Source organism: Lycorma delicatula, chromosome 6 (assembly GCF_047948215.1).
Source record: "Lycorma delicatula isolate Av1 chromosome 6, ASM4794821v1, whole genome shotgun sequence".
Lineage (NCBI taxonomy): Eukaryota > Metazoa > Arthropoda > Insecta > Hemiptera > Fulgoridae > Lycorma > Lycorma delicatula.
In genome coordinates this window covers 7128595-7147315 of record NC_134460.1, presented here as the reverse complement: position 1 = coordinate 7147315, position 18721 = coordinate 7128595, and the positions used below count along the sequence as shown (strand labels likewise).

General features: G+C 28.5%; 1 long non-coding RNA gene across 1 annotated transcript; it reads left to right on the top strand.

Moving 5' to 3' along the window:
- The first annotated feature begins 6643 nt into the window (after positions 1 to 6643).
- On the top strand, positions 6644 to 14837 carry LOC142326497 (uncharacterized). The gene is made up of 3 exons (XR_012756797.1): positions 6644 to 6918; positions 11268 to 11368; positions 14253 to 14837. It is a non-coding gene; the product is annotated as an uncharacterized LOC142326497 (long non-coding RNA).
- Positions 14838 to 18721: the final 3884 nt, after the last annotated feature.

Below are 18721 nucleotides of genomic sequence, written 5' to 3'. Positions count from 1 at the left end.
GTAAATGCAAGATGAATGGCATAACTTTAGTTTTTGCAGTTAAACGGTGTAAATATTTAAGTTAAATAAATTTAAATTTAATTACACATTCATTTAAATTGTCTGTTCTTGGCTGTAGAATTCTTAGCACCAGAAATACTTTTCACACTGATTGGTAATCATCTATTATAAATTTTAATTCTAATATATATACAAAAAATATCTTCCTCTTTTAAAGGTATTCTGATATTTGATACTCCAACGATTACCATAGGGTATTTAAGACAGTCAGTCATTAACCTACCTTTAAATTATTTTTAATTTTAATAAAAACAAGTTGATTTCTCCATCAGTGCTCATTTTTATGACATGTAAAAGGAAAAATACTAAAATTATACTATGCTTAGTTTTAAATATTAATAAATTACGCTTGTCATTAAAAAAATTATTTTCAAAACACATTCCTTTCACAAGTCTAAAATTACTAATAACATGGTCTTTGGAAGTTATTTTTATCCTCCTTAGTCCACCTTTGTTGTTCAATCACTTTTTTACAGTTAATTTTAGCTTGCTTTAGCTTTAGCTTGCTTGTTTTGAATATAATTAATATTTTTAATGAAGCGCAGCATAATTTGTATGAAAATGACTATATCAAGGACATCCAGAAAGGTTTGGCTGATGGAAAATTACAGACTTTATTAATAAATAAAATAGAAGTAATTTAAATAAAATTAAATTAGTTTTACTTCCTTGTACGAAGTAAAGAAAGTATTGTGATCATGAAACATTTTGGTTTTCATATTTCAACAGAAATATCAATTTTGACCATCCCTGAATCCATTTTGACTAGTTGCGGCAAGACATCTGTATCCACATATGTATTATGTATCTCATATAATTAAAAAATGATTAGCCGTATGATGTTGAAATTTTGGATTTAGGACTGTTGTAACATCTAACTGTGCACCTCTCCTTTTGATTGCCTGAACCAAAAGTGTCAAAAAAAGCCCAAAATAAAAATAAAATTGGTGTTTGGACTTTTTCTTAACTGCAGTAATAAGCCCTCATTGATAGCTTTTTAACGATATATCAAAAGTGGTACTTATTTTCATTGGTTTCAGAGTTATAACCAAATAAAATTTTTATTAATGAAATATTTGGATCTTAGGTTCACATCGGTTCAAAACAGACTTCATCTCCTTTTTCTTTAACTTTTTTTTTAAATTTAAACACATTGATTTATTAATAATTATGTTAACCTCTCACTGTAAAATTATTTTTATGATGAATAATAATTCAATAACAAAAAAAAGATAAAATATTAGAAGTTTTTTATGAAATAAAATTTTATGTACTTTTCATTTAAAAAAAAAAATGTGTAAATGTAATTTAATTTAATCTGTGTACAAGGAAGTCATGTGTTGTCCACATCAGATATTTCTGTTATGATAAAATACTGACCTATTGCTAGTAAAAAAATTCAAGGATTACATTACTATTAAAATGTAGAATTCTATCTTTAACTTTATCGCACTTCTTAATGTTTTTTCTTGGTTGAACACATCATTTGTTATTGTGTCGGTATTTTGAGTAATTACTGTTACTGTAAAATTAAACCACTTTCTGTGTAATTTGTCTTTAGGTGTTTGTTCTATTAAATTGAATTTTTTCTCTCTTAAAAATGTATGAAGAATTTTTTAAAAGAAAATAACATCGCATATATAGTATATAAACTTAATTATAACAAAAGTAATAATTTGGGTTTTGTATGTTAGCAAAGATGATGGTCTGAATTATTAATTCAGAATGCATTTCTGTTGCTGAAGTAATTTCAGGATGGCAGTATGAACTTTTACATTGATAACAATATATTAAAGGTACTGTAAGAATTTAGACTTTGATTAAAGTAACAACCCACCAGAAAGTAATGAACTTAGATTTTATTTTGCAGAAGTTATTGTTTCAACTAATATGCTACCATAATTTATTTTTACATTGAAAATAATCTGAAGTTTTAGGTAAGTAAGCCACTGCTCTAGTACAAAATATAACATTTCAATTTGATTTTAAAAATAAACTTTTGTTTCCACATATTTTTATATTTTAATTTTCCTGGCTTTAAAAAGTTTAATATTATATTTACTTTTTCTGTCATCTTCACAATGGTTTGATTGTATTCTCCATTTTTTTCTGTACTGTGCAAATCTTTTAACTTTGACGTATTTATACATCCTTAATCGCTGTTTTATATTCAAATATATATTTTTCACAGCTTTTTATGTTCGATACATCTTTCTGTTACTAAATTAATTGAACGTGGATATCTTAATACACAGCCCATCAATCTCTTTAAAAATTTTTGTCACAAATTTTAAATATGATTAACCTGAAAACCTAACTTTTCACTTTATAGAAGATAATTTTGATAATAATGAGATCTTTATCATGCTGATCTTTATGGGAGCATGAAAACGTCTTTCTTCTGGAAGGTTCTTGTTTTTAATCCAAGTCAGGGTTGACTTTTTTCATACACAACAAAATTCATCTTTCATCCATAAAAAAGTATAGCAATTAAATTTGGCATCAGCCTGTAATTAAAAGCATAAATAAATTATTCCCTTAAATATAAACAGAAAGGTGGTAAAAGGTATCTAATTTATTAAAGAAAAATTTACTTTTTTGTAACATTTTATCAAACTTATTTAAAAGAAGCATTTCTTTAAAAATAAACTGTTTTTTTTTTTATTAGTCAGAAGTAAGATAAAAAAACAAATTAATATATATCGATAACAAAATAGGAAATAAAACATTAAATTTTTGTTTACAAAATAATAAAACATTTTTTATTTTTTAATATTAAAATACCATTCGAATTTAATTTAAATTAAATGACTTCACACATAAATAAATGCATACACAACAATGTGTATTAAAATATGTGCACGTTATAATAAATACTATCCAGAATTAAATTTTTTTTCGTCACATTTTTTTGTAATAAATGCATTCATTATTATTTATAAAAAAATTACTTATCTCTGCAGTGTAACATTTGAAAATCTGTAACAAAGAAAAGTAATACATATATTTTAAGGATTTCATTATCTTTTTTAAACGTCCTTTTAAGGATGCTGCTTTTTGTGTGAAATAATCATTACAACACAAAATGCATATATGTTGCAAAAAAAAAACCAAACATGCACGGATACACCGGTCGAATTAAAAATCATTCATTCTAAACGAAGGATACATTGATAAAGAAGTACACACAATAATCATTTTTTATTGTATCCTTATTGCTTTGTAGCTATTAAAAGTTAGCAAAAATGATTTAAAGGAATACAATGTTTATATGAACATCATCTTTTATAGTACATATGATTTTCAGAACCTTCAATCCGATTAGCAGTACAATCTCCCTGTAACACATGGAACAGTACTTTTCTTCATGACATACTGGAACAGTACTCTCACTAACATTTGTTTGCATTTTCATTCATTTGGTTATGTGAACATAATTTATTTTGTTATATATTGAAAGGTAAAAAAAAAAAAAATTAAATCAAATTACTTGCATAGGAAATATATTTACCTTTAAAATATTTGATTATTAACATTGTTTTTATCAGTCAAAAGATGACCTAAAATCATGCCATGCTTGAACAACATATTTACGGTTCTGCCAAATGTAATAATTTCCATAATAATACCATCCTCTGAAAAAGAAGAGTATATGCATTCAACACAATATACATAATAACAAATTTATACTAGAAATTACTTATGATTACAATAGTTACTGTTATCAAATCCTCTGCAATAAGTCTGCTAGGAAAAAATTGTATTATGTTAATTACTCTAATAATCAAACCAGCCTGTATATTATATTATTTGATGACACAATATATTACATAATTTGTTGATTTACTATCTTTTTATGCTTATACATATATATATATATATATATATATGTTACAACTGTACGGTTAACGCATAAAACAGACAGCTTCTTTCAACTCAGCACATTCCCAAATCGGTACCAAAAAACCCCTTCAACTTACTTGTTTTTACCAGTTATCAATGATTTGAATTTTCTGTTTTCTTTTTCCATCATAATTTTTTAATAAACCTTACGCCCCACAAGTATTACATGCTTATGTTATCATGCAATAACACAATGCTCTTTGTTAGGTGTCATTGATTGTATATTCTGGTGTGCAATTTCTATATCATTTGATAGAAGGCTAGCGCAGCATTTGTTATGTGCTTCCTTTTTGAAAGTCGATCAACAATGTACCGAATTGATCCCGAATAACTATCGTGATAAATATGCCTAAAAAGCAAATCCTGCTTATACTTTCAATTGTGACAACAGATGTACTATACAAAAATGATTGGCATTTCATTTCTAAAGTGCTATGCAATACTCATTTTCATTACCATAAACAATCAAATTGAACAATTCATCATTTCTTCTGTATACTATGACAAAAATGCCACTAGTTTATGGTCTTTTATTAACTAATATGAGTAGTAACATACATAAATTTTGTTATCATCCAACTCTTGATAAATGATTTTATAAAAAATTGCTCTAGAAAGAACTGGACAAATCAATCCAAATCTAAGATATTGACATGAAAGCTTAAAAGATGTAACACTGTCCTTATTTCATGGTGACAATGATAATTATATCATATATACTTTAAAACTAGATTATTTAATTAAAATTCAATATAAATGACCACGTAAAATCATTTCAAGATGGTAAATTAAAATAAACATTGGGGAAAAAACAACCCAAACTTATACTGTAGAAGAAAGTAACATTACTAAATGGTCATTCAGTAAAAATTTTAAAGTGAGAAAGTACTATATTTAAATCCTACTCGTGATACTATTTATAGTATAAATTTAAATTTTGGTAAAAAGTACTCATGTGATAATCCACATAATATTACAACAGTTATGCATAAGCATATATTCTACGGATAAAAATCTTATTTAATATAATTAAGCTATATTAATATGATATTTAATATACTACACACAAAAATTAAGATGTTTTTCTCAAAAACACTCGATTGATTTTTATTTCCAATTAATGTACACTACCTTCAATCTTCTAAGAAGAGTACATTTTAATTCTGATGCAGTTTTAATCATTATAGTTTTCTGTGATAGCTCTAGTAATGTTTTAATAATAAGCTGCAATGATTGAAAGAAAACTAAAATATGTACTATGGACAAATCTTCAGTTTAATATATACTTTAGTGGAAATATTAAATGTATTGTTGCCAATATCCACAATATACAATGGAACGCCAATTTCCCAGATGTCCAACTATCTGGACTCCTTACATCTGCACTAGGCAATTTTAAAAAAGTAACACGTTATTAAAAAAAAAATCTAAAACATAAATTACAATCACATCCACATCTCATAAAGATTGATTCAATAGTTGTAGCATAAAACAGCAAAAAAATAAATAAATAATTTATTTTTTATCCCTTAAAATGTTAAAATTCAAAAAATCTAAAAATGGTTTTAAGATAATTATCTGAAGAGTATTTGTAAGCCCAAATCGAATGAATATCTCGTTTAGTATAATCGGAAATGGGGAAAATTTACAATCATTGTCAACATTTTTTTACCTCTCATCGCTTTCAAGATAGAATTAAAAAAAAATCTGGTTTTTAAATACTTTGCTACCAAGAAATTGAAAAAAAAAAAAAAAATTAATATTACCCCATTTTAACTCTTTAAACTCAGAATCTAAAAAAAATACTTTCTTAATGTGATGTGCAGTTACATCATAAGAAGAATGTGTATACAAATTTTCATTAATTTATCTTCTGTAGTTTTTGATTATCAGTAAGTAAGTAAGGACATATTTTATTTATATATATATATATATATATATATCGCATGTTTTCAGTTCATATAATAATCTGGTTTGATAATTAAGGATATTGAGAGACAGTACACGTACAAATTTCTTATAAATACAATTTATAATAATGTAACTCTGGTGCTGTTAACATAAGTATCAATATTGTTAGGGATTGTTAATATCATGTCTGCAACAAAACAATTGTTTTATCAATTACAGAAAAAAGAGAGATCTTAGAAAAATTGGATAATGGTAATCAGATGAATATGGTTCAGGAACATCCACTCTTTCAGATATTTAGATAAGTGGAGAAACCATTATGATTAATGTTTTGCAACTCAAAAAAGAATAAAGTATTTCCAGTAAGACAATGAAGAAAGCATCAAATGATGAGGGGAATTGAGCTCTTTTGGTGATTTGTTCAAAAGTGATCTCTTGATAAACCAATTAGTGGATCAATTCCAGTAGAGAAAGCAATTACTTTAATAAGAATCTAAATGGGAATGAAAATATTATTGCAAATACAGGTGGCTTCAAAATTTTAATCAGCATGATGGAATTTGGGAACTTTAAATTCATGGAGAATCATCAGCAAACATCCCAGTAGCAAATGAATTTATTCAACAATTTTCTGATTCTTTTAAAATATTATGATGAATACTTTGCTTATAAAGTACTTTGTAATTAGAAATTAGATTTTTATTTCTTGTACATATATCTTTTGTTATGTTCTTGTATGTTATGTAAATCTTTGTAATTTTTATATCCAGGTCTGAGCACAGGAGGTAACTCTCAGCTGAACTGATTCATTCTATTTATAGAGGTCTATCATGTTACATTTGAGTACCTGAATAAATTGAATTTAATTGAAAATTGTGACAATATGTCCTTGAATGGAAAGCTCTTCCTAAGATAACTTTTTTCCCAGCAAAGAAGAATCAGCTCCAGGCTACAAAATATTTGACACTGTTGGTTGGTAGTAACACAACTTGAGATCATCGATTAAATCTTATACTGATTGGATTAGTCAAAAAGATCATAGAGGTGACCGCAAGAAAAATTTTTTTTTTTCTAGCAAATTTTTTCAGATTGATATGATTATTTCTATTTAATCTTTTCCTGGACAGACAACTAAATGTCTTTATCAACACCTGGACACTATATTACTAGAATGAACAATTAGTTAAAAATACCAAACTTAAAAATTAAATTACAGAGTTATAAAAGAAATAAAATCAGCAATTAAAATGCTCAATATCAAAACAAAAATATTTTTTATACAGTACAGCATAATGTGAAGTGCCTATGTCATATGTTAAAGGCGAAATAAAATCACAATGACACAATATTAAAAATATAAATTTTTTTTGTCTTCAGTCATTTGACTGGTTTGAAGCAGCTTGCCAAGATTCCCTATCTAGTGCCCGTCATTTAATATTGGTAAATCCCCTACATCCTACGTCCCTAACAATTTGTTTTACATATTCAAAGCATTGCCTGCCTGCACAATTTTTTCCCTTCTACTTGTCCCTCCAATATAAAAGCAACTATGCCAGGATGCCTTAAGATGTGGCCTATAAGCCTGTCTCTTCTTTTAACTATATTTTTCAAATGATTCTTTCTTCAATTTGCCGCAACACCTCTTCATTTGTCACTTTATCCAATCATCTGATTTCTAACATTCTCCTATTACACCGCATTTCAAAATCTTTTAATCTTTTCTTCTCAGGTACTCTGATCGTCCAAGTTTCACTTCAATATAAAGCTACACTCCAAACATATACTTTCAAAAATGTTTTCCTGATGTTTAAATTAATTTTTGATGTAAGCAGATTATATTTTTGACTGAAGCTTTTTTCACCAGTGCTATTCGGCATTTTATATCGCTCCACCTATAGTAATTCTACTTCCCAAGTAACAAAATTCTTCTATCTTCATAATCTTTTTCTTGCCCTATTTTTATATTCAGTGGTCCATCAACATTATTTCTACTACATTTCATTACTTTCATTTTGTTCTTGTTTATTTTCATGCGGTAGTTCTTGTGTAGGACTTAATCCATGCTATTCATTGCTTCTTCTAAATCTTTTTTACTCTCAGATATAATTACTATGTCATCAGCAAATCGTAGTGTCTTTATCACTTAACCTTGTACTGTTACTCCGGATCAGACTTTTTCTTTAACATCATTAACTGCTAGTTCTATGTAAAGATAAAAGTAACGGGGATAGGGAACATCTTTTTTTCAGACTCCCTTTTTTATTACGGTTTCTTTCTTATGCTCTCAACACTAAATTTTTTTAAAATGCAGAACATTTTATTCCAGTCTACATTATCAAATGACTTTTCTATGTCTATAAATGCCATGACAATACAAATATAAATGCCATATATGCGACAAGTTGGTGGATCACACTATACGACTCCTGTTGTATTGCCCAAAGGAATTCTTGCATCCAATCTTTCCCAACTATCCATCTGCTTGGCTGACTCTGAGGCAAATCACAATTAACAACTGAGGTAAAAACTGGTCTATAACTGCTTCTAAAGTTTTAGGACATGTAGTGGATAAGACATGAAAGTAGGGATGTTGAACACAAAGGCAGATCAACAAATGAAAATGTACCAGATGAAGATGACATAAGTGTGTATGACCCATTGTTCAATTTGCAGAGATAAAAGTTATGCGTCATTCAATCAACTATAGTACCTAAAGAAGAACATAATGATGAATAGTAAAGGTGTTGAAATCACCAATTATTAGGCAGGACAAAGGTATTTGGGAAAGCAGATTGGAAAGATCGTCTTCACTGATACTGGAATTTGGGGAAAAGTATAAGTTGCAGATATTCATTTTAAATGATGCCAATACTTTCACTGAGCTGCAGGGATGTTTATAGCCAGGGGAATCTGTGCGGCTAATCAACCTCCTTCAGGAAAACAGCCACACCTTCATGTCCTCTACCTACACTTAGCCGCATCTCTTATAGACCTAGCTGCGAGAAGACACTTCATTATGGGGAAGGAGGTGAATTTCCTGCAGACAATGTACCACAGAATTTTCTTCCTTTAGTAAAAAAAAAATATAAACCCTGCATGTAGATTATCAAATACGATCCAGTTTTTCTTTTTGGTGTTTATAACCTTTAGGAAGTAATTTGCTTCTTCAGGCACTTCATTTGTCACCATATCTGTGAAGAGACCTCGAGATGTGGTGGGGACCTGGAAACCTTGTAGGGCAGAGATACCATACCAGGCAACAATTTTTTTTTTTTTAATACATCCCTTCATAGGGATTTTGATAGTTTGCTGCATATTTGGTACAGCAGGAATTATATTTGGTGATGTACTGATTGAGTGATTTTCAATAAACTGCTCACTATCAGTCTTTCCACCAAAAATATCCTCCTTTTTCTTGCCTAAAAAGAATTCAGTGACGAAAAAGCAGACGTAAGGAATTTTATCTGGTCTGACAAAGCCTAGACCAATTTGGTCGGTTCTTTCCATGATGGACATGCATTCTCCTTTTGCACATTATTAGAAAGAGCCTGGACAAAACTTAACAGTGCGTTGTATAGGATTCCTCATGTTGAGGGATTTTCTATATTCCTGACAAGCTACACAAAAGGACACTTTCTGCTCGGTACAAATTTTTAATAAAGCCTGTTCCTCCTTGGAAAGGGGGCAACCTCGAAACAATCTTGAAGTTTTGCCAAATGCGAACCTTTACAATTAATACATTTTCCAGCTACAAAGCATGCACTATCATCATGTCCTGTACGGCTGCAATGCAGACAAATTTGTTCCCTCATGCAACGAATTTTGTTGTGATCAAAACCCTGATACTGTAAGCAGCATCTTGGGTTTGGTATGAATGGTCACACACAGACAGAGAGGTAGCCAAGTCTTATTCGCTTAGGAACAGTTGGAGTAAAAAAGGTTAGGATAAGTGAAAATGTTGACACAACCATTTTACTTATTCATAATCCTCTGCACAGAAGTGACTGACTGCGATGATAGATCTTCTGATATTTCAGATAATTCAATACCAGCCAACTCATGGTAAAAGATCACTCTTAGAAAGATACACTCTCCTGCTGGAATTTAGTGTATTATTATTGGGCTCCACTATCACTTTGTCCTTCCCCATGCACCTAAGGGCTAGCAGTTTCCGACTCTTGTTATCATTACTTACCTGGGCACCATTACTAAGTTTTTTAATAAATTTCGAAGCCAGAGCTGTTATTATGCACTTACTTATTACAAAGAGAGAAACCTTAGAAAAGGATTTAACTTCCTTGTTACACTTTACTAAAAGAAACCATACATTAAATAATTTAGCACTCTCTGTTACATTACTTGTTTCTTTATCGTTCGATACCTCTTCAGCTGAAAAGGTTGGTCGAAGTCTTTTCAAACTCCCAGTTTGTTAGTTTTTTCAAGAGGAACAACAAGTACTGAAATATTATTAACTAAAACTGAAATTTTGTTCCCAAAGGACCAGCGATTCAACAGAAGACTCCAGCACAGCGTTCGCATACTGGAGAAGGTAGGGTTATGTACAGTTGGGTTCACCCTGGTTTCAGAGGACATGAAAAGAACTCTTTTGGCTGATAATGAAGATGTACGTGGCATAATTAAGATAATCAAAGACATTAATCTAAAAGATTGCTGTTTTATGTGGCCTATGCATGGAACTCTGACAGAAGGGTGATATTAGCAAAGAATGTGGAATGAAATTTTAAATAAAACAATGCCAACAATACTGATGTAATGCATCGTGAAGATTTTATAACGTAAGGAATTTTACACAAGAGATTTCATATCGGGCAATACAGACTGTGATTTCGAGAATGTTGATGAATGGATCATTAGTGATGACAATAACCCAGGGTACTAAATTTTGTGCAATGATGAGATTGTAGATACCATATATGATCAGCCAACAGCTCAAAAAAAGGCAATGACTTACATCCAGGGCTGTCTCAAAAATACCTTGGCAAGGAAAAATAAATTTTTTCTCTGTTATTTTTCTTTTGAATTTTTTTAAATTGCACAAATTTTATAATTTTAATTTTGATTCCAGACGTGTCTCATGATTAGTTTATTCTTTGATTTTAATTTAAATTGCAAAAGCCTACTAAAATGTATCATCATATGTATTATGGTTTTGTTTTTTTTTTATTTTGATTGCTTTATTAAATAATCATGATATTGATATCAGTTTTTAATAAAAACGGCCACAATTCTGTGAAGCTCAACATTTCCAGTAACCCATCCCAACTCAACTTTATTACATACCTAGTAATTAACCTAGTAATTATATTTCTTAGTATTTAACTAATAATTATTGGATTTACTATATTAACTGTACAACCTTATTTTCTTTGCAGGAGGAGTTTTTGTTGTACTTCTTTGTGGTTTAGCTATAGCAGTCATTGTTGCAATATTTGAATTCTGCTACAATTCAAAACGAATCACAAAAATGGAAAGGGTAAGATAACAAATTAAAATTATACATTGTTAGAGGTATATCTAGCACTTGAAAACAATACTTATATAATGATCACAAAAATATAATAAAAAAATTAATAATGTACACATTCCACATAACATTTTGCATCCATAAATATAACTAATTTCTACACTGTCAAGAAACTACCAGCATACAACATTAATGGCTTAAAACATTCAATTTATTATATCTAATAGTGGATTTACTCATTTGTAGTCTCCCTGCTGAAACGTTTTGAAAAACTTCACACAATACACAATGAAAAACATACAAATAAAATATTATCATTATGTTCATGATAACATAAAAGGAAACTAAAACTGTAAACGTTATCAGTCATCAACAAATTATTGTATATTCTTATCTGGATAAATAAAATATAAATTTTAATAAATTTAAACAAATTATATAAATTAATAAATAGTAATTTATATAATTTAATAATTATATAATAATATATACATATATATAATTATAATATATTTATTATATTAAGTTATATTACACAGAGTGAGCAACATAAAATCGAACCCATGATGAAACCGCTACCCAACACTATTTATGAAAGACTCTCACACAACTAGCGCGACTAGTGGATGTATATGTTACTATTGATTGTTGCTGCTGTTTTTCAGTTGGTTACGTGTCAGTGTAGTATATGTTTTGTTGCAGTGTAGTTGTGTTTGTGTAAAATGCCCTATTATATTCGTTCTGGATCATTTGAAGATTCACTTCAAGTATTCTTAGGAAAATTTCCGAATGCCTGTATTCCAACGAAGAGTATCAAACACAATTTAGTTAAAAAATGGCATACAACAGGTTCGGTTTCAAATACAAAACAAAATAGGCAACCTTCTGTTAGGACTCCACAGGCTGTTGCTGATATTGAAATGAGAATTACTGCCAGTCCAAAAAAAATCGCTACGCAAGTTATCCCAACAATTTGGTGTTAAATACACATCTTGTCATAAAATTCTTCATGAATTAAAATTGAAACCATACCGCATTACAACTGGAGACAGACAAACCAAAATGACTTGATTATTGCAACTGGCTTCTCGAAAACATTGTTGTTGAGCAGACAGACCTGATGTCATACTTTATGTCAGAAGAGACATGGTTTCATATATCCGGCCATGTTAATTCGCAGAACACCAGGTATTGGATGGCAAAGAATTCTCATGAGATATTCGAGTGCCCACCTCACAATGAGAAAATTGGTGCAATTGAACTGTGCTCCGAATACAAACATAAAAAGCAAACATGATCAATTGACTTATGCAAAAAAAAGTCATTTACAAGCACAATGTTGAAACCAGAACTGTACAGTTTAATAAAACTACAAAGCCACGGGCTACATTATCTAAAATCGTTACTGTTTTAGCCAAGAAGGGTCACAGAGTATTGAAATTACCTCTTCATTCTCTGAAAGTAAATCAGATTAAAAAAAAAATTTTGGCAGTTAAGAGTATGTTGTGAAAAAAATGTTAATTTTAAATTAGGTGATGTTACTGCATTAATTGAAGAAAGAGCAAATTCATTATTAATGCTAAATAAAAATCGAAGGTACAACCATGTCAAGAAAATAGAAACATCTTGTTTCTGAAAACTAATTGAAAATGTCATTATTAATGTAAATGATGAAAAAAAAACCTGTATAATTTACGTAACTGTGCATTAACAAATATTGAAATTTAATCATCATTTGCAAACTAAAATCAGTAAAAATTCAGTATTCTTCAATGTGTAATTTACATTTTCCAGTTGAAATGTTCCCATTCTTATTGGATTTTCATTTCTGGGGAATGATAAAGGACAAAATTTTCCAGGCAGTAGGATTTAAAGCTAATTTAATTTTTCTAAATACTAACTATGAGAACCCAATAAGCCATAGGAAAGAAATGCAAACGATTAAATTATCAGCACACCTACACACTAAATGTAAATTGTTTTTTACCATGCCAGAAAGTCAGCCCTCTTGGTCCTGAATGTCTACACATTAACATAGATCTTATTGAGGGATGAGAAATCCAGCAATATCTTTTAACAGTCTGAGACTAATAAAAACTGATCTATTCTAGGTTAAAAGCTTTAAATTACTGCCACCGGTTCAAAATTTATTTTCACAATGCATCTAAGAACTGAAAATATCTCAGTTTAAAAGACTAGTATATTCTTTAAGTTCGCAGATGACATGTCTGAAATGACTCTTATCAAAACTCCTATTTCCACCTTGCCTATAAATACACCTACCAACTGGATAAAGTTAAGTTAAATGATTTCTTGCATCAATTTTGAAGTTATTCAGACAAAACAACTCTGTCTTTGAAGGATTCTAAAAATGAAATCTTTCATGTCATACAAACAGATTTAATATATAAAATGTTTTTTTTTTTTTAGCACAACTATGAGTAGTTTAATAGTATAGTTTTATACTGAAGGCAACTTCATTAAGGTGATCTCCTATCCAAGAGCTAACAAATGCAACCAATTTCACATAGAACAGTAAGAATAGCAGGTCATTCAAATGGTTAGTACAGTGTACCTTCATGATACCATTCATTCCCTTTTCATCTGTCAAATGCTCTAGTACATTCTTAATAGGATTTACATTTTTACAGCTATTTTAAAAAACCACTACCTGCATAATGTTGTGAAAACAGGCCTAGTAAACCATACTCATCACATGAACAATGTCATACATAGCAAATCAGCCTACCGTGAAATAAATAATATATTTTACCTCTTTTAGCTTCACATCTTTACTTCCTGAATGAGAAATTAACTAGTTTTCTTATGTTTAGTGAATAAAAAATATTAAAACCATGTTTCAAAGCTTTTTTCAGGTTGACTACTGTTTCAGAGAAGCAGCATGGCAGTTTCCCTAGAATTACCACCTGATCTACATTTACACCAAAATAACGATCTTGAAATTCCTAAGGTTCATCAGAACTCTTAACTGTTCTTACTGTGATCTTGATCTACAGCTTCAATCTGTTGTGAAAAAACTGAATTACCATATTTGTAAAATATTTGTGAATCCGGTGATAACAGAAATAAAAAAAAATTTTTTAATTTATTTTTATAGCTATTGTGTACTGAGAGTACAGAATTATCCCAGTAGTTAATATATTAATCCAAATTTTAATAATAGTTAATAACCTACTAATTGTTGAAAATGTATACTTTTTAAAACAGTATGTTATATACGTAAATAGAATGTAAAATAGCAAAACAACAGTATACTTATTTTGTAGACAAAGCAATAGAAAACCAAATTTAGCTGCTAAATATTGAAACTGTGTTCACTCTTTTATTTTGTTTGCATTTCTCTGATGAAATCATAAATGTAAATATGCGATTAATTATTAAACAAAAAATGTTCTGTATTTTTAAGTACCATACAGTTTTATAAAAACAAAATTAAAATTTGTAAATATACATTTTATTGAAAATAGAACTTGTGTTATCATTTTTTATATATTAATATAATGTCACTGTTTATGTTTGTAATATTAGTTTTTAATGATTTTTATTTATGGAGATAAATAATGCTTATTCAGATGTCCACTAGGAGCACTATGTAAGAAAAAAAATACAGTAATATATTAATGGTGAAATACACATTATATATATTACTATTTAATATTATAGCCTAAATTTATATTGTTCATAAAAATTAAATTTATTGCCTTAACTCGCCATAATTAAAAATGTCATATAAAAAAAAATATTACTTATTTACAATACCAGCAGCACCTCTAATTTTTTGTGTGAAACAAATTTATTAATAAAACTACAGCATTATCCCACATTCGATTGTTATACTTTTGAACTGGATCCTTGGTAAGAGATCTTTACCTTTATTTGCTGGAGCAACAGCTTATACAAAATAGCATGAAGTTGCTGTTTACTTATATGGATATCAAATTGACAAGATCACTTGATCCTGTCCACATACTATAATTTTTTTTTTAACAAATTTAGAATTAATTGTGAACAAAAAATTACTCGCTTCTATAATAAACTAAGTATCCACTAGTTTGAAGACATTTGGCAAGTCACTTAAATGTAACAAGTAATTAAAATCCCTCATCTTGTACAAGAATATGCAGTTTTATTTAACTATAATTGAACTTTAAAATAGTTTTATCATAGCAGTTTTATTTTTTAAACAAATTAATTAATGATTTGCTAATATGATCTTAGTACACCAGGTTTGTTTAGTAGGATTGATGTTAGAAACGTAACTCATCTACTTTTTACAGATTAATGACATTTATTTTTTATGGCTTTATCTTTCTAACAAATTAAACAGCAAAGTTTTTGACAATACAAACTAAAATTAAAACAATTATAAGATTCAGTTATGGTAAAAACTGACTAATTATTGTTCTTACTTAGATTTCAGTAACTATAATCTGGTTATTTTTATTGGTGCCACCAATTTATTTTTTATTTTAAAAATTGAATTGCAGTAAACTCTTTATGTTTAATTAACAGATAAATTCTCCAACAGTTTAATTTAATTTAATTTCAAAGTGATCCTTTTAAACTACATATGTTTACAGTTGTAATTTTTTTGTAAATTACAATTTTAAACAGGATAGTGGATGAGAGATTATTCGCATTATTCATTAAAAAGAGTGAAACAAGTGAAGGGCTACATCAAATTAAATTAATTTAAGTAAATCAATAATGATGTTAGCATTTGTCTGATTAAGAAAATTATATAAATAGAATTGCTCTTACTTCAAATAACTTATTCAAAATAGTAGGATCAAAACTGAAATCTATAAAAGAATGTAGAAGTTAATATACATAAAATTATAGGTGTAGCAACTATTGTAAATACGAACTAAAAATATTATCATAGAAAAATTTTAAACAGCTATTTTAGATGATATTTTAAAATAATAGAATTCTGGATTAATTTATTTTTATTATGCTTGAGAAGGATACAGTGGCAAACTAATTGTACTGATTCCAAAAAGAAACAAACTCATTATAATAAGTATCCCAAATGTAAGTGTGATTTTATTTTCAGAGATAGGCTCATTTCAAAGCACATCTGACTACATTGAGATACAGATTTTTATTTATGAGGAGCAAAGAAAGGATCTGTTTAAAAGAATAATCCTCACACCCTGGATAAACTGAAAAATAGCATCACTGAATTTGTTAAATATAATTGATCCTTTGGTCCATAAGCATGTATTTTCAAACATGTTGAAATGTGTTCAGGAGAGCATAGAGGAAAATGGTGGCCATATTCAGATTCTTCGTAAATAAAAATTCACTGTTGTTAGTATTATTCCTGTTTCTATTATTATTACTATTATTTGAATACAATTAATTAAATTTTTATAAACACTGGTGTCCAGTTATATAGAGACATCCATTGTATGGTGGGTATCATAAACCTACAGCAGTAAAAGACAAGTCACTCACTAAAATACCATATTTCATTTCCAAAAATAATTACCACCGCATGTTAGGCTTCAAAAGGAAAATCAGTGAAGTGATTTGTCACTAGCTTCTTTACGAAGGTAATATATTGCTGCAGCATGTTAAACTTACCAAAATGCAAGTGATATTTAGCCCTTTACTCATTTCACCACAAAGGATGATCCACCAGAAAAATGAAAGGTGGATTATATGTAGCTTCCATTCAAAATGTTCTTCCATTCATAAAAAAAAAGAATGTGCCAGTATAAGAGCATTAGTGAAACAGGTTCAGTTAGATAACTGAAATTATTGGCAAATTATTGAAATTTATTGGCAAATTTTGAAAGGAAGGTTTGAGAGGTTGTGGATATGAATAAACAGAGCAGAGAGATCATGAGTGAACAACATTTTTGTTTAAAACTTTAACAAAACAGACCCAGTTACATAAAGTGTTTTTAAAAACTTACTTCAAAACTTTTTCAGTCAAATTTGTGACCATCCTCACTGATTGGTTCTGATGTTTTCATATTAGAATCAATTATACTGAATCATACTGAATTACACTGAATACATTAGAATCAGTTTCTAGTGGTAGTATATTTTAATTAGACAGATATTGAGAATGTAGTTCTCAATTATGAAAAGTACATGCAGTTTGAATCATGTTTGTTCATTAAGTATATATTGATTTATGCATTTTTTATGTTTATTCTTTTCATAATGTTCAATTGTGTAAAGATTACATCTTAATAAGGATGATTGAAATTAAAAGAAGACATGAAAAAAAAATGTGTTTTGAGAATAGTCACATAATTTTGTCCCAAGATATTGCGGACACAAAACCAAATGGTTCAGGATATGTAAAAAATTAAAACAAGAAAGTGTTCTATCCAATGCACTACTCACCATCATGATAAAGGAAATGAATAGACATTTTACAAAAATTATTTTCAAATGATATGAAGGAAAAGAATAAAATGTACAGATTAGTCAGAATACTTGGAAAGAGGTTATGAGCAAGCATAAGCCAAAATTGATTTTATCATCAGATAAATGATGATATTTCATACAGTAATATATATTTGTAATGAAATTTCATAGTTAGATTCCCAATCTTGAAATAAACAAATTTTAATATACTTTTTTTAACCTAAAACAACATGTGAAGTGTTGTAAATGTCTATTTTATTTCATTTTTATTTTATAATAGTCAAGTAAAAGATGTTTAAAATTCTAAGATCAAATTTTTTGTCACAACTTATAAGAATTGGTCTTATAAACTTATATTCAAAATCATACTGTTCTACTTTCATGAGATGCTTAAATCTTGGCTCATTCATTTCTCATAAACTTCCAAAACTTAATCTAAGATCTATTGTAACAGATACACTGAACTTTTTGTGACAGAGCAATACTAAATCTTTTTTTGTTTTTATTGTAATATTCAACAATAAAAAATATACTTAATTTCTTTCTATTGTATATTTACTTCCATAAAAAAATCTAGTTGCTAATATCATGACCTAGACAACTTCAACAGAATTTTTCTTTTTGATAAAACATAAATTTAACTTTTATAAGTGATATCATTCTAGGGTAAAGTGCATTGATGGTGTTTTGTGAAAAAATGATGAAATTCTGTTTTCTAAACTGTTTACCAGTTTTAGTTCTTTCACTTATTTTGTATTTGTTTATTTTTTGTTATTGTTTTGCGGAAGATTGAAAACTGCCCTCAGTCAGATTCTTTTTATTTTAAACAACATTTGTTTACTTATTCCACATAATTTTCTAACTTTTCAAACATTAATCTAATGATTATAGATTATCTTGATTAGTTTAATCTAGATGATTATAGGAGTGATATCTCTAAAGTAAAGACCGCTG